Source organism: Macaca nemestrina, chromosome 15, assembly GCF_043159975.1.
Source record: "Macaca nemestrina isolate mMacNem1 chromosome 15, mMacNem.hap1, whole genome shotgun sequence".
Taxonomy (NCBI): Eukaryota; Metazoa; Chordata; class Mammalia; order Primates; family Cercopithecidae; genus Macaca; species Macaca nemestrina.
The window spans coordinates 27,171,910-27,194,865 of NC_092139.1; the positions used below are offsets into that span (position 1 = coordinate 27,171,910).

The 22,956-nt window shown below is 47.3% G+C and overlaps 1 long non-coding RNA gene across 1 annotated transcript; it reads left to right on the plus strand.

The window, feature by feature from the left end:
• The first annotated feature begins 11,870 nt into the window (after positions 1-11,870).
• On the plus strand, positions 11,871-15,641 carry LOC105496315 (uncharacterized). Its single transcript, XR_011614331.1, has 3 exons — positions 11,871-12,159; positions 12,788-12,897; positions 15,500-15,641. It is a non-coding gene; the product is annotated as an uncharacterized lncRNA (long non-coding RNA).
• The last annotated feature ends 7,315 nt before the right edge of the window (positions 15,642-22,956 follow it).

Consider the following 22,956-nt stretch of genomic DNA (forward strand, 5'->3'; position numbering starts at 1 on the left):
TTCCCTAGTGGCTTCCTGGAGGGGCCAAGTAAGAGCACTCCTTGCAGCAAATCGGGAACATTGACAGTCATGAGCCAGGAAGGAGCCACGGACAAATGGACCATTCTAAAAATGGGAGGTTCCACATGGCCTGCATATCTGCCACTCCAAGTGACCCAGCACCCAGTTGCATTGACTCAAAAAGATGTTTCTACAGCCAGCTCAGAAACATAGCACTTTGTGTCTACTTCCTATTCTTCTCTATCTGCCACCCTGTCCCCCTCATTCTTGCTGCCCAAGAATTGCACCTCCCATAAAGTATGTACACTTTGCTCCAGACTTAGTGTTTTAGGAAACCCAGGCTAAGCCACCTGGTTCAATCCCAACTTCATCACTTATTTGCTGAAAGATCTGAGACAAGTTAACGAACCTCTCTGAGCCTCAATGTCCTCAGCTATAAAATGGAGATAATCTTCATCCTCACCTCGCAAGCTTGTTGGAAGTACTCACTAAAATCAGGAATGCTTGCATTTCCTCCACTTTGACACAACTTCCCTTGCATCAGACACTGGCATGGACTATTTTCTTGGTCAAGAATGCTCTCATAATAACCTTGTTCATCCTCATATTTACCTTACACACCTCCTTCTTGGGGACAGGACATGGAAGAGGGTCCTGCCTTCAGGAAACTCACACGACTGGGGAGGTGGCGAGGCTGGAGGGGAAACTCTTTGGGCTTGGATGCAATAGTCCTGGGTTCAAACCCTATGCGATCTTAGGAGAGTTGCTTAACTTCTCTAAACTTCAGGTTCCTCATCCATACAATGGAACCCAACATTCCTCTAAGACGGAGCTTCCAGTAAGATAACAGAGTTGAAGGTGCTGCACAAACTGTAAAGTCCTGTTCATAAGATGTTGCTCTCATTGGCCAGATATTCCAGAGCGTCACTGAAAACAGAGCAGGCCCCCCTGAAGTGCTAAGAGAAAAAGGCGGGAGGCTGTCGACTGAACCCCCTCTGGGTATCAGGCTCCTTCTGGAGGTTTCACTTAAAATTCTTCTGCCTGTGAGTGGCAGGGTTTGATACAGAGTAGGGACTCAGGGGTTATTCTCATCTCAGCCTTTTCCATGTTTTACGTAAAGGAGCCTGCCCAGAAAGGTGAAGTGACTTGCCCAAGGTCACACCATTGGGTGGTAGAGGAGCTGGGATTTTCACCCATCAGGATGGGTAGATGGCTGGGGGATCTGAGGGTCAGAGATATTTCAGGAGGGGCCAGGGATATAGGCCCTGAGTTTTCTTCCCCATGCTCTTCCCTGGAACGCTCTTGGGGACCAGGCGTGGGCATGAGGGTGAGCAAGGCAGGCGGCCTCTGCCCATCAGCAGGGAGTGTGGGTCTGAGTGCCATGGTCAGCACCCAGTTCCCCCCTTGACATTCTGTATAAGCTTCAGCATCTCCCACCTGGAATATCAGCTCCCTTTTGGCTACCCTTGCTGCCTCCTGTCCCCACATCCAAGCCACCTCAGACAGATGTGTTAAATCCCATTGGGCCATGCCCCACCCCTGCTCAAAATTATTTAGTGACTCGCACACCTCTGGGACAGGGTTCAAATTCCTCCCTCCAACATTTAAGGATCCCCTGATCTCACCCCCTCCATCTCCTCTCCTTCCTCATCTCCCACCCTATACATACACACACACACACACACACACACACACACACACACACACACACACTAGGATCCTGCAGCTCCTCCCACACCTCGTGCCTTTGCTTCTGCCATTTCCACCACCAAGAACACTGGAGCTCCAGGATGCCCAGCTCCTGCGCTGCTGCTTCTGAGACTGTGTCCTTGACCTTCCACGTCAGGGTCACTTGCTCCTTTCCTGCAGACCCTCAGCATGTGGTTTCTTTCACCATTAGAGCCCTTGCTTTCATTCCGGGCTGTGGATAGTAGTGATCGCAGGTCCAGGGCCACCGTCCATGGAGCTCCCCTGGTCACCGGCGCTGTGCTAAAGCACATTTGAATGCAGGCTCTCCTTGCCTCCTTGCAACCCCTTTGACCATCCCCACTTGACAGATTGAGAAACAGAGGCTTAGAGGTATAGAAAGTTCTCCCAGGGTCACACACCAAGTAAAAACCCAGGCATCCTGACTCCGGTCAGTAATCGTAATTCTGCGATTGCACCACTTCACTGCGGATCCCCCTGCTTCAAAGGGGAGGCTGTGTGGTTCATTTAGATTCCACCAGCACTTAACCCCATGCCCAGAACAGGTAGGTTCATTTATTCACATCAATGTGTTTTGAATGAAATATTAGATAATAAGAATGGATGACTAGATAACTACATTCTGTACTTTATTGAGGACCTACTATGTGCTGGGCACTGTTTCAGGTGCTAGGAATAGAGCAGTAAACAAAACAGGTACAAATCTCTGCCCTCAGAGAGTCTAGTGCAGAGAATCGGTCTGCTGGGGAGAAACAGACAACAAAAAAAAAGGACGTAAATCAATTTTCAAGCATGTCAGAAGGTGACAAAGGCTCTGGAGAGAAATAGAGTGGGGACTGAAGTGAGGGCAGGAATGTGAGCCTGGGGCAGAGTCCACAGTAGAGGGCGAAGGTCCTATCCTGGGGTCCTCCGGCGGAGTCCACAGTAGAGGGCGAAGGTCCTATCCTGGGGTCCTCGGGCGGAGTCCACAGTAGAGGGCGAAGGTCCTATCCTGGGTTCCTCGGGTGCAGTCCACAATACAGGGCGAAGGTCCTATTCTGGGGTCCTCGGGCAGAGTCCACAGTAGAGGGCGAAGGTCCTATCCTGGGGTCCTCGGGTGCAGTCCACAGTAGAGGGCGAAGGTCCTATTCTGAGGTCCACTGGGGAAGCTGATCGAAGAGGAGGCGCCCTCCAGCCGGTGGGTGAAAGGGCAGAGTCGCAGAGTGGCGGGGCGGAGGGTGGATGAGGCCAGGGTGAAGTCCCACTCCGTCCTCCCCTACTCGCCCTTGTCCTCACTCTCCTTACCTCCCTGCCTGGTGTCTAACAGGCTCAGAAAAAATGGCCCAGGGGCGGAGCCATCCAACCTCCCTTGCCTTGGCACTAAAAGTAGCAGCGTGATGGGAAATGGTGGTGCCGCGGAATTACCGCTTTCTCGTTGTCCTTGTTTGTGGTCCTCACTGCCTTCACTCCTGCCCGCCAGCCCAGGGCTGGGAGGGAGGGAGAGGGGGCTGCTCTCTGCCTGCCTGGCACATGGTGACCTTGGGGACAGCATCCCCGAGAGGAGGGGTGGGCATTGGGACCTGGGTCACTGATTCTCATCTGGCAGCCCCAGTGCTAAGATCACTTCCTCTAGGAAGTTTCAAATGTCCCAGTTTTACTCAAGGGGAGTGGGGGTAGGAGAGGGGACTAACCTTTATCGAGACCTCTGTGCCAGGCCTTTCATGCATCTCATTTCTTTTAATGCTCACAATCATCCTATTGCTCCACTTTAGAAATAAGGAAACTGAGGCTCAGAGAGGTTAATTAATGGACCCAAGGTCACACAGCAAGTTAAAGAGATCAAGATCTGAACTCAGGTCACTGTGATTCGAAGGTCTTCACTTTTCCCTCTGGACCTCTGAGCTCCCAGGTCACTTTTTATCTCTCTTACATCTCTTAGCAAAGTCCAGCACAAATCATCAGTAGCTGCAGACGGGGTAGAGTAGTGGTTAGTAGCCTGGGCTATGAGACCAATTGAGTCTTAAGTTATACTTGTGGTTGTGCCTCATCATAGGTCTCAGACCTCACGCAAGTCTCTTTCCCTTTCTGGGCCTCAGTTTCCCCAGCTGAAAGGTGGACTAATAATAACCTCCTTGTTGTTAAGGGTGGATGAGATTACAGGCAAGAATGTCTTTGGAGAAGGCTCTGTTTAAAGACAGTGTAGTTGTGGCATAATCAAAATCCAGGAGAGGGTTAAGAAGAAAGAAGCTTTTATTGTTCCAGCAGCAGCAATGCCTTTGCAGCAAACTTCACCTGTTTACAGTCCATTAGAAGCCATTATTGCTGTGTCTGGGGCAGATGCACACCCCTGACCTTGACGCGTGTCTGACAGCTCCAGGCAGCAATCTAGGGAGCAGAGTCATTTTGGCAGCGTTTAAAGGGCCACAAGGGGCTGAGGGCCTCTTCCAGAGCCCTTCTCCCTCCCAACTCCTGGGCCACAGCTTCTGCCAGCCAGAAGACTGAGGAAGGTGCCCAGCCTGGATTCCAGGTGCTCAGATATCCACCAGCTCTCCTGGGGGTCTCCAAATCACCACCTTGAGTTTGCAACCTTAATAGGTTGACTGTGGTGAGGAAAAAACACATAGACAGCTAGGGCTGCAGGGACCTCAGAGGAGCAAATCCAATCCTGCCCCTGCATCCAGAGAAATGAAGGAACACGCCCAAGGTCAGAAGAAGACAGCCAGAATGAGAATGGAGCTCCTAGGACCCCCAGCCTAGGCTTTGAGGTGCTAATGATGGGAATTTCAGGCAATGAACAGTGGCTGTTGGCAGTAGGGTTGGGCAGAGAGAGAGAGTAGGGCTGGGCACTTAGATCATGTTGCATAGGCAGCTGCTACCTCTGACTTCAAAAAAGACAGAGGCTGGACATGGCTGGCTCCAAGCCAAACTTCTTCCCACCAGCTCCAAGGTCTGTGAGAGACAGGGAGAGAGGCCCTGACAGAGGGAGGAGCGACGGCTGCAAGATTCAAAATCAGCAAGTTTGCCTAAACGCCCTTTTCTCCCCAGCTCCTATTTTGGGCCATTTTGTGGTTTTCTCCAAGGCGTTCAGTGCCCCTCAGGCTTTTTTCTTCATTCCCCTTCAACAAACTATTTGCAGGAAAAAAAAAAAAAAAAGAAAGAAAACCTAAAATGTCATTTATACTCAAGGGTAAATGACCGACAACAGCTCTAAGGCAGTGCTCCCTGCCTTACAGATGCTCTCTCACATTTTTTAGCAGGACTTCCAAAAGCAAGCAGGAAGAGAGCCACACATCTCCGCTTCCCCTCCTAATTATCACCCCTTCTTTCACCAGTGAACTCTTACCTTCGTACCTTCACTCAAAAGTCTCCTCCTCCGGGAAGCCCTCCTAAACATCCCAGGCTGAACTGAGTCCCTCCATTATACACTCTCACAGAACTGAGTTCCTTCTCTTCAGAAACCTTTGTCTTTGAAGACAGATCATTTGATGAATATCTGTCACCCTTACTAGACTATGAGTTCCCTAAAGATGCCATTTTTTTTTTTTGCTCTTCAGTATCTCCAGGGCCTACTAAAGTCTCTGGAATAGGGTAGATGTTCAATGAAAATCTTTTGAATGAATACATGAATTATTGCATGAATGAAAATGGAGATATCGATAAAGTCTGGACTCTGCCTCCATTACATACAAAACAACCTCTCAGTCTCCTTAAAGCAGTAACTCTCTCTCATGACTGTAGTGGATTCTGTTGACACCGCATTCAGACCCCCTCCCACTGGCAGTCACACCTGTGCCCCTGTTGCTGTAGGCTTCAATGCCCCCTCAACAGCTGCTCCTTTCTTTGTAGCATCACTCTCAGCTGATGAGGGTCGCCTCTTCTGGGAGGTTACACCCTTGTTCACCCACCCTGCATCAGCCCATAGCCAGCGATGGCTGACAAGGGGGTACAGAAGGCAACTCCCTTGTTTCTAGGTAGGGACAACTCTGCAGTGTAACTTATGCTCCAGACCCCCTTTGGATTAGGCCAAGGACAGACTTTACCCTAAAAAACATCCTTATTTTTCCCCTTCCCTCTCCTGCTTCCCTCTCTCCTTTCCTTAGGAGCACTTTCTCAATTAACCCTGTAAACAGAATTCCTCCAAAGCTCTGCTTCTAGGACCCTGACCTGAGATAGGGACTTCCCAAGTCTTCCATGGGCTCTAGACTAACAACTTTTCTCTACTGGGAAATTAATATTTATTAAGCTCCTACTGTGTCCCAGGATACACACTGGATGCTTTACATCTATCATTTAGTGATGAGATAGATATTACTATTATCTCCAGGCTACAGAAGAAGAAACTGAGGGCCAGAGAGAGTCCTGTGACTTGCTCAAGGTCATACTGCTGAAAAATAATGGAACAGGGATTTGAACCCAATTCTAGCAAGTGAAGGAATGATGGCAACCTATCACTGTAATACAGGATGACTATAATTGTAACAGCACAGAAGAAAGTGAAATTGATGTTGTTAGGAGGGGGAAAGATGGTAATAAAGACTCCTCAAAGGAGAAATAATTTGAGTCTTGAATCTTGAAGAATGAATGCCTTTCAGGTAGACAGAGGAGAGGAAGGACCTGCAAGACAGAAGGAACTGCATGTGTCAAGGCAAGGAGGCAAAAATAAGCATATATTTCAGGTGCTTTTGGTAAAGATCATGAGTAACATTGAGGGATACACTGAAACCAGACCCTTAAAGATTTTGATGCTATGGTAAGAAAAATGGACTTTGTCCTACAGGACATTGAATGCCTACAGGATGTTGGGTTTTAAGCAGAGGAGTGACATGATATATTTCCATTTAGGAAAATTATTCTGATGACAAGGATGAAAGATGAATTGGAGAAAAGAGCTGGATCCCAGGTGGCTATTTAGGGGAAGTGGGTGAAGTTGTATTTTAATGCTATAGGGCTAAAAAAAAGTAGGTGAATTTAAGAGAGAGTGGTTTGGGATATAAAGAAAGCAGGTTTGAGATGCTGGACTTGGGAGATGAGGGGGAAGGAGGAGTCTTGGATAATGCCCAGGTGTTGGCCTTGAGTGGTGTCACTTGCCATAGTGAGGAAAAGGGGCTTGCTTGGATATTATAACCTAGATTAGTTTTGGACACGCAGAGTCTGAGGTTTTCTCTAGGGGATGCTGTTCAGAAGACGGTAGATAAATGGTCCATCTCTCCTGGAGCTCAGGAAGAGGTTGGAGTTGAGGTCCTGTATCAAAAACTCTGATTGGCTCTTTGTGACATCATAGAAATGGGGAGTAGGGTGGTAAAAGAAGCCTTTGACCATAAAAATATGGAAGGTAACTTGTCCAAACCAGTTTTTCATGTTGAACTTGCTGTCCCAGGTGAGCTTGCTAGAATTGAATTCTTTCAAACTAAGCTCTTTGGACTTTTAAAAAAATTCTTTAGGATCATGAGCTTCATGTTGCCAGGCCCCATCAACCGTTTATTCGCACCCCCACCACACACACACATTGCCTTTCCAGAAAAAGAAAGAAAGGGGGGAAAAACGGTGGAATGGATGATTTGGGAGCTGAAAACCTCCAAATGGGGAGGTTATATTCTCGAGACAGCAGCATCAATCACCACATTTTCATTATTAAGTAACATCGCGGTATGCTGGGCTGATTCTGCACCTTATCTGAACCTAGCAGCTGTGCCCTAAATTCCAGCCGTGGTGCCTGTCTGCAGGAATTCAGTTGCCTGTGTTTAAAATGAGTGTTAACATCTATCATTTCCCCACACCAAATGGTTTTGTGTCGGTGGTTGGCAGTGCTAATCTGTCACCAGGGTACTACACTGCCCGGCTCGATACCCTCTTCATCACTGTTGTGGGGAGAGGGACAGGAGGCCCCCAGGATGGGGGAAATGTCACTGTGAGGACAATTGCAACATTTGGGACTCTTTTACAGAAAAGGCAGGGGGAGAGGAAAAGCCATCTGTGTCTGTTGCAGATTCTGATTTCCTATCCCACTGATTTTGGGCACTCAGAGGTCTTGCATCATTCATTCTTTGGGTCAGTGTAGTAGTTGATGGGACTTTTCTGCAGAAGTCGTCGGAGCGTGGCTCTGTCCGTGGTGCTGAATGGCTTTGGTGCTGTCTGTGGTTCTTCCGCTCTAAAGGGTGCAGAATCACAGCATGTGTGTGCTGAAGAGGACCTTAGACCATCTGGTCCGGTTATATCTCAGCCTCTTTGGGAATTCATAAGCCTTTTAGGATGTAAACATTCTCATGGGCTTTTTACCAAGAAAAATACTTAAAACTCAAAATTTTGCTCATAAATACCAAAATTAGCCTGCTATTTCATGGGGTTCATGGATCCCTGGTTAAGAAACTCAGGTATAATTTAATCTCCTTCTTTTACAGATGGAGGGTCTGAGCCTCAGGGAGGGGGGTTATTCATCAAAATCTTGAGAGCAATAGGTGGAATTTGGGTAGGGGGGAAGGGGTGAAGATACCAAAGGATGAGGAGGTGTAGTTTAAGAAGGAAGGAATTGAGAGTCAGGAAGACATGGGTTTGAATTAGCTCCACAACTAATACTTAACAGTTGTGTGGCTTGGGGCAAGTTGATACACTCCAAAATTCAGTTTTTGACTGTGACAATAATATCTAGCTTGTAGGATTGCAATAAGGATTAGTGTTAATGGGAGTAGCATGCTATGATGGGACCTGCAATGTACACCTAGATCCGCCTTCATAATAGAAGGGTTTATTCCACCAGCTACTGGGAGTGTCACTGGCAGGAGGCCACCAGCTGTCAGTCCCCTACAGGAGTTGCCTCAGCTGAAGGGAGTTGCTTCATTCAAGGAAACACCTCTTCCTGTGGCAGCCTGTATCCAATAATTGATTGATATGGCAATGTAAAGGCCTGCTCCAACACTGGAAAACTCTGAGGTATCCCAGCTTCAGAACCATCTATAGGGATGGTTAAGGTCTCTGTTGAGCTTGTATCACACCTCTACTTATCCTTTTGCTCAGTCCCACTTCCTTCCCTCTTATCCACAGGTAATGCCACTGAGAGTATGCCCTAATAAGCACCCTACATGCTAGTCTCCATCTCCAAGTCCACCTCACAGGAAATCCAATGTGTGCTATATGACTAGAGTAGTCCCTGCTGGTTAGAAGGCTCTGGGGTCTCTTCCTGGTGTTCTTGTTTTACATTGATTTGAGTCTAGAATCCAGGACTTCTGACTCCCAATCAAGGGTTTTCCCAGGACAAAAAGCTATTCCTTCCAGTCTTTCTGTTGTCCTAGGTCTTTCCCCTCTATCTACTGGCTTAGTCCCTCTCAGAAGGAGATGATACTTGGGCTATCAGAATTTTTTCAGTCCAATACTCTGCCTCTAGGTAGAAGAATACTTCAAACTAACAAGGTAGAAATTCCTAGGCCACTTGACAAAGTGTCATTCAGGTAATCTCCCCCACCCCCCAATTTCTGCTCCACCCTGGAGATGCCCCCCCCTTCAATATCCACTCAGTCCTCAAGAGATGCATGTGCAGTAACAGCAATACTGCACACGCAATACTTGCAGCTAGGAAACTCACATATTCAACATTCATCCAATGATTGGTGAGCAATATTGTATTGCTCACTGGAGAGCATGGCTCTGTGTTCTGGGGGAAATGATACCTAGTCTTGTCTTAGGGGGCTCCAGGAATAGAAACCCTCACTTATTAAGTCAGTCACTCAACTAATACCTATGGACCCAGACCCTCTATTGTGCCCTGTGGAGATAATGGTAACCGAGAAAGATGTGATCTCCGCCCTAAAAAGATCACAGCCTAGTGCCTCCCATTCTGGTAGGTTTTCCCCAGTGTTTTGCTCCCCCTCAGTTGTCAAGGAGATCTTCCTTCTACTAATCAAATCCCTCTGGCTTTGATTTAAATTCATCATATGGTTGTTTTCCCATTCAAGGTGGCTCTTATCTCACCTTTAAAATGCCTTCTACTTCCCTGGCCTTACATGTTTCTCAGCTTCTCCTTTTTTCAAACCAGAATCATTTTCTTAAGACAACTTTAGGTTGAATTAGATGGATAGTAAAGAGGCCAAGATCAGAAGGCCATTCAGTCCATTGGTTCATTGGCATCACTTGGTGACCAGATGGTGCCTGCTCCTAATCTTTTCCATCCTCCAGGCCCAAACCTAGATGGTGGGCGAGACTGCCCAGCTCTGGTTAGAAGCATAATCTTATTTTATGAGGTCCTGCTATGCTTCATACCACTCTGTAAAAAGTAATTGTACTTCCTATGTAAGATAGGAAAACAGAAGCACAATGCTGGGAAATGACTTGACCAAGGTCATACTACTCACCCGCATTTGCAATTCTGCCACTGAAATAAAAGTGACAGATTGACACATACAAACATGCAGACAGGAAGAGCAAGTGGCAGATAAGAGAGGCAAAGACAGGGATAGAAAGAAATATTGGTGGGGACAGAATGAGAGAGAGAGGAAATGAAAGAGAGAGAAAAAAATTCAGCCTAAATGATGACTTCCTTGCTTTCCTGAGGCATTTATCTTTCATTTGACCTTAGAAGAGTCTATTTATGTAGAGATTTTAAATTGAGAATTTTTTTTCTTTTTAAAAAACATCCCTGTGCAGTTAGCACAGTTTTATATTAATTTCTATTCATGCCAGTGGCTTCAGTATTTATTCTCCTCCAAAATCACTGAGTTGGAAGGGACAGAGTGAAAGTCATTTGGCTTTTTGTGTTTGTTTGGATTCAGAGCCTGAGGCCCAAGGGGAAGGGTGGGGGCTGGGGTCAGCGCATCGGGCTGAAAACTGGGGAGATGGGGGATGGCCAACAGTGTTGTCAAGCATCTGACTTCTGTCCAAACCATACTGCATCTTGGGTTGTCAGCTCTGAAGTCCTTGGGGGTGGGGAGGGGGGTTGGACAGGCCAGAGCCATGAATCCCCTGGCTCCCCAGAGCCATGAATTAGCAATTCAGCATCCTGGAGTTGGTGCCCAAACTGGATCTTGAAGTTTATGGTAAATTGAAAGTCACTGTGGCCAAGAGGTCGAGTTTGGGTCTGGGCATCTATCTGATTGCCTGGGTATGTGTCCCAACTTCACCACTTACTGGTTTCATGGCATTATACCAGTCCCTTTACCTCTCTGGGCCTCACTTGTTCTCATCTGCAAAATGGGATCGGTAAGAATCATGGTCTCCTAGGGCTGATATGGGGATTAAGGAAGTCATTGCTCATGAAGAGCTTGGCATAGTGCCTGGCACTCAAGAAAATCTCTGTTAGTTGAATGAATATAGTTCTTGCACTTGCATGATAATTCTGCAAGAAGCATCATGGAGAGGTGACTCCACAGGACATAGGCTCTGGAAACAGATAGACCTAGGTTCAAATCTGTGTAGATGCCTGAATTTGTATGCTGGCTTCACCACTTGCTAGCTGTGTAACCTTGGATCAGTCAGCTTACTTTTCTGTTTATTGAAAACAGAGATGACAATAATACCTACCTCATAGAGTTGCCAGGAAGACTAAACTAGAACACAGGGCTTAGCAAGGTGCCTGGCATAGTGTAAGAGCTCAATGAATGTTAGGAAATGAAAGTTAGTTAAAAACAAGCCACAACCCATGCATAAGAATTCACAAAACAGAGAAATGCAGTGGCAGGCTTTGCAAACAGAGGGAATAGTAGGTGCGAAGCCTCAGAGGCATGAACGGGCACAGCATGATGAGAAGACTGGAGTCAATAAGGCATGGCTGAAGCAAAGAGTGAGTGGTAGGAGCTGTACAGCAGATGTGGACAGGAGGAAAGTCATGCAGAGCCTTGAATGCAGTCTAGGGAGCTTCGACTTCTCTCTGAGAGCGATGGAGAGCCACTGAGTGTTTTAAGTAAGGGAGGGACATAGTCATATTTGGACAACCTGAGCTCTTAGTCCCTATGAGGGCCTTGGCAATCAGGGCCAGATGTTTCATTAAATGGATGGTAAAACTGAGACCCCATATGGAGAAGGGCTTTCCTGGTGCCTAGGGTGAGGCTTCAGCAGGTCCAAGGTCAGAATCCTAGGCTTGGCCCAACCATCTCTCTTCTAGTATTCCTGGGCTTGGGTGAAGGCAGAAAAGACCCAGCATCCATGGACCCCGCTGGAGCAAGGAACTGAGTGCTGCACACAGAACAGCCAGAAAAATCCCCCTGGTAAACAACAAACAGCATTTAATTAACTTGCAAGTCTGGGTCAGCTGGGTTGTCTTGGCTGGGGTAGCTCAGCTCTGCCAACTCCTCCTCCCAGGACCAGCAGGCTATGCTAGGCATGTTCTTGTGGCAGTAGCTGAGGTGCAAGCAGGCAAGCCCAACCACAGAAGCCCTTATCAAGCCCCTGCCTGATGCACTGCTGCTCTCATCCCATTGGCCAGAGCAAGTCCTATGGCTGAGCAATGTCCACTCAAGTCACAGTGGGAGGGCACTGCAAGGTAATACGGTAAAGAGTGGGAACATACAATTGGGGCATGCTGGGGAGGAAGTAAGGCGTTAGATTCATCGTCATAGCTACAATAGGTGCTCTTTAGAGGCTTCCCAGGCCTCCAAGCCCCCTTTCTGCCCTCAGACATCCATTTGTCACCCTAGCCATGGCCCCCAGGAAGGGGTGGGAAGAAAGGCCACCAGCATTTCCTGAGCACACACACCAAGCACCGTGCTACGTGCTCTGCAAGCCCATGTTCCTGAATGCACATGTCTTCCCAGCCTCTCCTGCCAAGCCTCTCTCCCCCTTGCCCACCCCTCGCTGGCTGCACTGCTAACACCAACATTCAAAGCTCCCCTGTGCTTCCCTCCTCAGGACCTTTGCTCATGCTGTGCCCTCTGACTGACACATTCCCCTCTGTCTTCACTCCTTCCAAGGCAGACTGCTTCGCATCTCCTCTGAAATGCCTTCCCTGGCCACCCTGTCTCAGTATCTGTTTATTCTCCACTACAGAAGCTCTTGTTTGTTGTCTTCATAGCTCTCATCACTGTCTGCAGTGGTGCATTCATGTATTTGGTTGATTCATGTCTGTCCCTCTCAAGACTGTAAGTACCATAAGGGAGCATATCTCTCGGACCTTGTGCAGGGCCTTCCACACTGTAGACATTTAGTAAATATTTTTCAGAAAGAAGGAAGAGAAAGAGAGGGAGTGAAGAAGGAAGAAAGGGAAGGAGGGAGGGAAGGAGAGATGATGAGGTAAGAATTCTTCATGCCCATTTTACAGATCAAAAGAGGTTCAAAAGCATGAAGTCCCTTATCCATAGGCCCACAGTCACACCATTAGGAAGCTGCAATGTAAACTCAAGCCTAAGAGACCCCTCTCTACTCTCCCCTCTATTCATCCCTTTAGACCACGAATTATAAAAAATGATGTTAACCATACAAAATATAGTCCACCAGCCAGGTGCGATGGCTCTCACCTGTAATCAACACTTTGGGAGGCCAAGGTGGACAGATCACAAGGTCAGGAGTTTGAGACCAGCCTGATCAACATGGTGAAATCCCGTCTCTACTAAAAATGCAAAAATTAACCAGGCATGGTGGTGCTTGCCTGTAATCCCAGCTACTCAGGAGGCTGAGGCAGGAGAATCATTTGAACCCGGGAGGCAGAGGTTGCAGCGAGCCAAGATTGCACCACTGCACTCCAGCCTGGATGACAGACCATCTCAAAAACAAAACAAAACAAAAAATATTTATATAGAAAGTCAATCAGGCCAGGCACAGTGGCTCATGCCTGTAATCCCAGCACTTTGGGAGGCCGAAGGAGACAGGAGTCCAGCAGTTTGAGAGCAGCCTGGGCAACATAGTGAGACCTCATCTTATTAGTCAGGCATGGTGGCATGCACCTGTAGTACTAGCTACTCAGGATGCTGAGGTGGGAGGATTGCTTGAGCCTGGAAGGAAAAGGTTGCAATGAGCCTGCCTGCGTGACAGAGAGACTCTATCTAAGAACAAGAAAATAGAGTTAATCACATAACAAATGCTCATCTGCCCAGCACACAGCTTAAGCACTAGAACATTATGAGGAACTCTGAGAGCTCCTGACCTCCCTTCCTGGACCTCTTCCCTCCTTGCCTGCCTCCATAGAGGTGGCCATCATCTAAAATGGGCTGTTCCGCATTTTCTGTGACCCTCAGCATGCCCCAAGCTTATTCTCACCTCAGGGCCTTTGTTCATGCTGCCTGGTGTACCCTCCCTTCCCTTCCTCAAATCCTTCCCATCATTCAAGACCCAGCTCTAGTCCTGCCTCCTCCATGACACCTTCTCTGCTTGATCCAGTCTGAGGTCATTTCTCCTGGGCAGTTCATTCTCATGTGCGCCTTGAGGCAAGTAAAAATTAGGCTTGTTCAAATGCTTGCTGCTGTAAGTTGAGGCTGATGTCGCTGCCTTAGTCTAAACTGTGATCTGCACAACCAACAGCTTGCTCGAATGTTCCGTGTGGACATTTTGCAGCAAGCCTCAAACCAAATGCCCCATCAGCCCTCAAAGCCTGTTGCTCTCCCTGTTTTCTGGGCTCTTGGGGATCAGCCCCACTACCCACCCTGCTACTAAGCCCAAAGTCTAACTCCTCAACGCACCCTCCCCACCAGTCAAGACACCATTCATCCCACTCATCCCAGCACTTCTGTCTCCTGCTTCCTCTCCACCACCATGTCCGATGCCCTAGTCCAGCTACCATCCTGTCTCTCTTACACGACAAAAACTACCTTTCTGGTCTCCTCGCTTCCACACTCACACTCTTACAATCCATTTTCCAGACATCAGCCAGACTCTTTTAAGAATACAAACATTATGTTAAATGAAATAAGCCAGAAACAGAAAATTAAACACCACATGTTATCACTCATATGTGGAAGCTAAAAAATGCTAATCTCATAGGAGTAAAAAGTAGAGCACACGCTAGCAGAGGCTGGGAAGGGTTAAAGGGGTAGGGATAGGGAGAGTTTGGCTGGAGGATACAAAATTGCAGCTAGATACCAAGAATAAGTTCTAGTGTTCTATACCAGTATAGGATGACTAGAGTTAACAATAATATATTAGTTTCAAAGAACTACAAGAAGGATATTGAATGTTCCCAACACAAAGAAATGATAAATATTTGAGATGATGGATATGCTAATTACTCTGATCTGACTGCCATACATTATATGTATCACAACATCATTAATGCCCCATAAATATGCACAATTACTATGTGTCAATTAAAAAATTGTTTAAAGATTACAAACCAGATAATGTTGCACCTCGTTAAACCCCTATGCTGGCTTCCCAGTGCTCTTAGAAAGAAACCAAACTCCTTATCACGGCCTATGAGGTCCTGCTCATCCTTTGGCCTTATGTATTGATTTATTTTTGTAGAGACAGGGTCTTGTTGTGTCGCCCAGGCTGGTCTCAAACTCCCGGCCTCAAGCAATCCTCCTGTCTCGGCCTCCCAAGTAGCTGGGAGTACAGGCGTGAGCCGCTACACCCAGCACATGGCCTCATCTTCTTCACCACTCCTCCTCCCTAACCTTGCCCTGCTCACATGTCCCGTGAACCCCCAACCCCCAAGCCCAGTAGACCTTGGCCACCTGTGTCCCCTGCCTGGACCACTCTCTCTGGCTCTTTGCCTAATTACCTCCTACCACTTCTACCACTAGGTCTCCACTCAAAAGTTATCTTCTCAAGTCGATGCAAGTCAAACTCCCATTATTATGTGCTAAAAGCCCTAGGAGCCTCTTCTGTAAGGCACCTATCATTGTTGAAATCTAACATTTCTTTGCGTGATTCTTGGATTAATGTCTATCTTTTCCTCTAGAATGTGAGTCCCATGAGGGCAGGGACTGTGTGTCATTCACTGCTATATCCTAAGATCTCCATCCAGCAGCCAGTAGCAGGCTCAAAACTATTTGTTAAATCAATGAATGAATAGAACTGCAGTAACTATGTGTGTAGAGGCACACTGTGTGAAGATCACAAGATTATGGAGGGGCAATTGGCAGGACTGGGGTACTGATTAGATGGGGAGGGGGAGCTGGCTCCCATTACCCTCAGTGTTTGCTCAGGCTCCTGTATGCAAACAATACCCCAATCATGATGACTGTGACCATGGCCCCCTACATCCATGGTCTCCAGCCAGGCTGCCGCCTTCTTGATCCTGCTGCCTCCTCAGTCCCTGGTAATGCTGGCACCTCCAAGAGAGGGGACACAAAGGGAAAGGAGAAAGGGGGAGGAGAGGGGAGAAGAGGATGAGAGGAAGAAGAAAAAGAAGAGGAAGAAGAAAAAGAAGAGGAAGAATCTTCCATTCTCTCTGTTTTTTATTATTTTGAGATGGGGTCTCACTCTGGTGTCCAGGCTGGAGTGCAGTGACACAATCTCAGCTCACTGCAACCTCCAACTCCCGGGCTCCCTCCTACCTCAGCATCCTGAGTAGCTGGGAATACAGGCATGCACCACCATACCTGGCTAATTTTTGTATTTTCTGTAGAGATGGGATTTCACCATGTCATCCAGGCTGATCTCAAACTCCTGGACTCAAGTGATCTGCCTGCCAGGGCCTCCATTCTCTCTTGAGCCCACTCTAGTCAGGCTTAATCCCCCCCCACCTCTCAAAAACTGCCTTTGCCAAAGTCACTAATGACCTTTAGGCTGCTCGCCCAATGGTGAGTCCTCTGTTTTCATCTTACTGGCCCCTAAAGCAGTAATAGATACAATGGATCATGCTCTTCTTCTGGAAACACTTTCTCCACTTGCTTTTGCCTGGTGCTTCTTCTACCTCACCAGCAGCTGCTTCTCTGTACCCTTCCTTGTCTACCCCTTAACTTCCCACCTCTTCAGTCTGGGGCCCCAGGGCTCAGTCCTTGGTCCTCCTCTCCTCTTCATCTACTTTCACTGCTTTGGTGATCTTATCCAATCTATGACTTTAAATATTAATGTCAGGCTGGGTGCGGTGGCTCATACCTGTAATCCCAACACTTTGGGAGGCCGAGGTGGGTGAATCACTTGAGGTCAGGAGTTCAAGACCAGCTGCCCAATATGGTGAAACCATGTCTCTACTAAAAATACAGCAAATTAGCCGAGCACGGTGGTGCGTGCTTGTAATCCCAGCTACTTGGAAGGCTGAGGCAGGCGAATCGCTTGAACCCGGGAGAAGGAGGTTGCAGCGAGCCGAGATTGTGCCACTGCACTCCAGCCTGTGTGACACAGCACCACTCTGTCTCAAGAAAAGTAAAAAATTTAAAAATATATTAATATCATCTGTGCCCTGATGTCCCCTAAGTCATGGCCCCACCCAGAACCCCTCCTCCAGACCTCTATATCTGTCCTAGCAGATCCCAGCAACCCTTGACATCCCTAGGCTTGATGTTACCCTCCAGTCTTCACCTCCATCTTCATATGGTGTTAGTGTCTTCACAGCATCTTCCCTCTGTGTATTTCTCTATGCCCAAATTTCCCTCTTCTTATAAGGACACCAGTCATTGGATTAGGACCCACCCTAATCCTGTCTGACCTCATGTTAACTTCATTATATCTGCAAAAACCTTAGTTCCAAATAAGGTCACATTCACAGGTTCTGGGTAAACACAAATTTTAGAGGGACACTATTTAACCAGTAGAGCATTCCATGCCACATCTCCCTGTGGAATGCCTCATAACATTTCAAACTTAAAATGCCCAAACGTGAACCCCTGAGTTTCCCCTTTCTCCCCCACTAATCTACTCTTCTTTACCCTTCTTTATCTCAGTAAATGACTCCTTCATCCTTCCAGCTATTCAGGCCCAAAACCTCAGAGTTAGCTTTGACACCTCTTTCTTTCACACCCCACGTTTAATCCAACAGGAAGTGCTGCTTGTTCTACCTGTAACATGTGTCTAGAACCTGACTTCTTCTTACCACCGCCTTGCTCCAAATCTCCATCGTCTCTTACCTGGATGATTTGTAATGACCCCTTCACGGGGCCTCTAGCTTCCACCATAACACCCCTCAGACTGTGTACCACACACTGGCCAGAGAGATCCACTTGAAATGCAAGTCATACCATGTCACTCCTCTGCTCAAGACCCTCCCATGTTGGTTCGTCAGATAAAATACAAGATGCCTAGTTAAATTTGAAGTTCAGATAAACAGCACATAATTTTTATTATAAGCATATCCCATGCGACACTGGGGACATACTTATATGAAAATATTTTTATGTGCTTTATCTGAAGTTGAAATTTAACTGGGCATCCTTTTATGGATTTTGTTTTTTTCAGATTAGGTCTCACATCATTGCCCAGGCTGGAGTGCAGTGGTGCAATCAAGGCTCACTGCAGCCTCAACTTCCCGGGCTCAGGTGATTCTCTCACCACAGCCTCCTGAGAAGCTGGGACTACAGGCACATGCCACCATATTCATATTTTTTGTAGGGGTGGGGTTTTGCCATGTTGCTAAAGCTGATCTCAGACTCTGGGGGTCAGGCAATCTGCCCACCTCAGCCTCCCAAAGTTCTGGGATTACAGGCATTAGCCACCTCGCCTAACCATCATCCTGTATTTTTATTTGGCAAATTCAACATTCATACTCCTGTGGCTCCCATCTCATTCAGAGAAATACCCAGAGTTTTTACAATGGCCTACTTCATGTCTTTCTGCTTTCCTCCTTTCTAACACAGCAGCAGCTGTGCTGGCCTCCTTCCAAACCTGAAATACACCAAGCTTACACCTACCGCAGGACCTTTGTCTGGTATGCACAACTCCTGAATAGTCACATGACTTCCTCCTCACTTCTTGCTGGTCTTTGCTCAAATGCCCCTCCCTAAGGCCTTTTCTGACTACTCCATGTATCTACTCCCCCGGGTCCCTTTCAATCTTTTTTTCTGCTTTATTTTTCTCCATAGCCCTTGTCATTTTCTAACATACCATATATTTTACTTATTTCTCTTCTTTATTATCTATCCCTTGATTAGAATGCCATGAGGGCAGGGATTTCCATCTGTCTTGCTCACTGCTGTCTATCAGACCCTACAACAGTACCTGCCTTATAAGAGGAGCTCAACAAATACTTGTTGAATGAATAGCTTTCAGTTTCTTCATCTTTAACATAGAAATACCTCTCCAATCATGGAGTTATTATGAGGATCTTGTGAGTTAACAAAAGTAGGGAGGTGCTTAATAAATGCTCCCTCCTAAACTAGGTTCCCTGCCAACTCATAGATTTGATAGATTTATAGTTAAGTCTACCCTGAGTCGTCTACCTTTGAAGTTGCTGCTGTCCTCCTAGTGGCAACTGCTGGAATTACAGGCATAGTGCCCCTGGAATTATTAAGCTGTTATTAGGGACCAAGCCTAGCAAATCCCCTTTAAAGGCTGGCAAACGTAAGCCTAGGACTCCTGAACAGAACTCCCAGGAACAAAGCAGCCACCAACTGTCTCAGAGACCCCTCCCATATTCCCAGGCCCACAGCTGCCTGCTGCAGGCTTCCATATTTCCCAGAACCTGCCTCACTCCCGAGTCTGGCTTTCAATTCCGTCTCACTGCCTTTGCCTTCATTATCCTCTGCCTGCCATGGAGGGGTTAGTTAAAGTGTCAGGAGCGATGTCATTTACAGCCTCCTGTTGCTAAGCAACAGACCCAGGTAAGCCCCTGAACTTCTTTCTCCACAGCTGAAATGTATCTAGTGGAGTGATGGGGGCCCTGACTGAACTAGTTCATCACTCAGGACAAGCTGCCAGCCTGGTGGCCCTGTCCCTCTTGGGACCCAGACAGGACTGATCCAGGGCTCTAGGCTCCACTGTTTTCAGATTTCCCTAATTAATCAGTGCTGCCCGGAGCCTCCTGGGTGTCCAGCCCCAGGGAGCACATTCAGGGTGGAGATGAACCAGACCTGGGCCTCCCTGTCTCAGCGTGGAGAAAGATTCCCAAACAGGTCATTATAATCTGGGATGGGGTGTCACATGAGGGAGACAGACTTGCTCTGCCTGCCAGGGATGCTCCCCAGAGAAAGTGACTGTTTACACTGAGTTTTGAAGGATGAATGGGAGTTGGCCTGGGACAATTGAGGGGAAAGGGCTTTCCAGGTGGGGACACAGGACATGCAAATATCTGGAAGCAGGAAAAGCCCTGGCTCCTTCTTTCAGCAAGGGCTCCTGCCTTGGAATGGTGGGAACAGTGGAGGGGTCTAGACTCTAGCACCCAGCATGTGGCCAACTCTCTCTGTGACTTCAGTTCTATCCTTGTTCCTCTCTGGACCTGAGTTTACAATGGGATGCAGGGAGCAAGGACAGGATGAGATCAATGTTTAACTAAGTACAACATGCGTGCTGCTGGGGATATGCCCTAGGTTTGGAGGCGTTCTGGGATCCAACTTCTTTGTTTGAATACTTTGAATTTACTTTAAGTAGCGCTAGAAAAAATATATATAACTAGGCCGGGAGTGGTGGCTCACGCCTGTAATCCCAGCACTTTGGAGGCTGAGGCGAGCAGATTACTTGAGGTCAGGAGTTCAAGACCAGCCTGGCCAATATGAAGAAATCCTGTCTCTACTAAAAATACAAAAATTAGCCAGGCATGGTGGCATGCGCCTGTAGTCCCAGCTAGTTGGCAGGCTGAGGCAGGAGAATCACTTGGACCTGGAAGGTGTAGGTTGCAGTGAGCCAAGATCACATCACTGCACTCCAGCCTGGGCAACAGAGCAAGATCCATCTTAAAAAAAAATGTGTGTGTATGTGTGTGTGTGTGTGTGTGTGTGCGCGCGCGCATGTATATATATATATAGTACATCATAACAAGTAATGTTTCATATTCCTTTAAAATATTTTTATTTAAGTTATTTTAAAGAAATGTATTAAGTAACTAATAGTACAGGTGGTAGCTAAGGGGTAATCCGGGAATGCCCAAGATTCCAGACACACTAAAATCAGTCTTTGAAGACTCTGCTCTGCTAGCCATACAAGGACTAACACTGCCCACTGCTCTCTGTCACTTAGCCATGGCGCCCGGGGCACCCCAGGCGAGATTATCACCTTCGTTTCACTGATGGGTCACCGAGGCCCAGGGGAGTCACTCAGCAAGTCTGTGGCTTGGGGAGCTGGGCTTTGAGCCTCTGCTCATTCCCCTTGCCACACAGACATCACTCGTCTCCCCCAACCCCTACTCCCAGCATGGGTGTAAACTGAATTTTCACTGAAAGCACCCAGGAGCATATCTGCAAGGTCAGTCGTGCTGGAGACAGTCTGCCATGAGACTTTGGACAAGGGGCTTCCCTCTCAGGGCCTTGGTTTTGCCATCTGTACAGTGGGAGAGTGCCCAGTGAGATTGGGTGAGAATCAGGGTCTTCTCCAGCTATGTGTTCTTGGAGTCAGAGTTTCTGAGAGCCCCTGAATGTCCAAGAAGCTGGAGGGACAGACAGGTGGAGGAGGAGGCAGAAACAGCCTCCCAGGTTTCTTGCTGTACAAATTGCTCCAAACTTCAAAGGGCCCAAAGACCCAGAAAGATGCTTCTCAGCATTGTCTTGGGCAAGATTCTTCCATCTTTCTGAGATATCTGGCTTTGTTCAGGCCTGATTTATGGGATCTTCTGAGAATACAGCTTCCTCCCTGCTTCCCGGTATAGGTGTCTGACTGAGAAGATAGCTGTATTAATCCGTTCTCACATTGCTATAAAGAAATAACTGAGACTGGGTAACTTATAAAGAAAGGAAATTTAATTGGCTCACAGTTCTGAAGGTTGAACAGGAAGCATGATGCTGGCATCTGCTCGGCTTCTTGGGAGACCTCAGGAAATTTACAATCTTGGCAGAAGGTGAAGGGGAACCACCTCCTTACATGGTGGGAGGAGAAGCAAAAGAGTGAGGGGAGAGGTACTACACACTTTTAAACAACCAGATCTCACAAGAACTCACTCACTATCACAAGGACAGTACCAAGAGGGATGGTGCTCAACCATTCATGAGAAATATGCCCCCATGATCCAATCACCTCCCATCAGGCCCCACCTCCAACATTGGGGATTACAGTTCACTATGAGATTTGGAAAGGGACACACATCCAAACGACATATGTAACCAGCCATCAGATTTGCCTAGGACCAACAGCTTCCTGCGATGTAAGAATTTAAGTTAGTTTTTTGTTTGTTTGTTTGTTTGTTGAGATAGGGTCTCATTCTGTCAACCAGGCTGGAGTACTGTAGTGAGATCTTGGCTCACTGCACCCTTGACCTCCCAGGCCCAAGTGATCCTCACACCTCAGCCTCCTGAGCGGCTGGAACTACAGGCATGCACCATCATACCCAGCTAATATTTTAATAATTTGCAGAGATGAGGTGTCACTATGTTACCCAGGTTGGTCTTGAACTCCCAGACACAGGTGATCCTCCCGCCTCAGCCTTCCAAAGTGCTGGGGTTACAGGCACAAGCTACACAACCGGCCAAGAGTTTAAGTTTTAAAACTGGGATTTTCCCAGTCTAACTGGGATGAGTTATGACCTACTACCTCATGCAAGGCCTTGCTAAGAGATTTACTCTCATCTCCTCCTGGAGTCCTTACAACAACCCAGAAGGTAGGGCTCATTGTCCCATTTTCCGATGAAAAAAGCAGAGACTTAGATGAGAAATGACTTGCCAGGGCCACAGCTGCCAAGTGGTGGAGCTGATTTTCAAACCCAGGTCTGGGAGTATGGGAGGTACAAGCACTTGATACAAAACCTTCAGTGGTCCAGGATTCTCAGCATTTGCATAGGATAGGGTGGAAGCAGAGAGGAGGTGGGTGACTCTGACTCAGTATCAAGGCCCTTCTCTCTGGGGTTCTCTGTGTCAAAAATAATATTGTCTTTTTTTTATGAAGGTTTGAGACTTGGGTTATGGTGTCAGCCCCGCCCCTAACTTGTTGGGTAACCTTGAACAAATCACTTGCTTCTCTGGGCCTCAGTTTTTCCTAACTAGAAAATGAGAAAGTTATCTTAGATCCCCTTTAAGACTACATTGCTATGAAGGAGGCTTAGAGAGCAAAGGTTGAATTGACTCTTTGCTTTACAGATGAGGGAAATTGAGGCCCAGAGAGAGAGGACTAAGTCTTGCATTTGCACCTGACTATGATAGAGGAGAATGAGATCAAAACTGGAAGAGAAATAGAACCAAGATGAAAAAAGATACAGAGAGGCAAAGAGATATACACAGAGAGAAGGAAGATGGGTGAGAGTCAACCATTGACTTTGTTTGGTTTCTGGATCCAGCCATGCCTGAAGTCTACTTGGACTTCCTAGTAGTTAAGTCAATACGTTTCTTCTTTTGCTTAAGC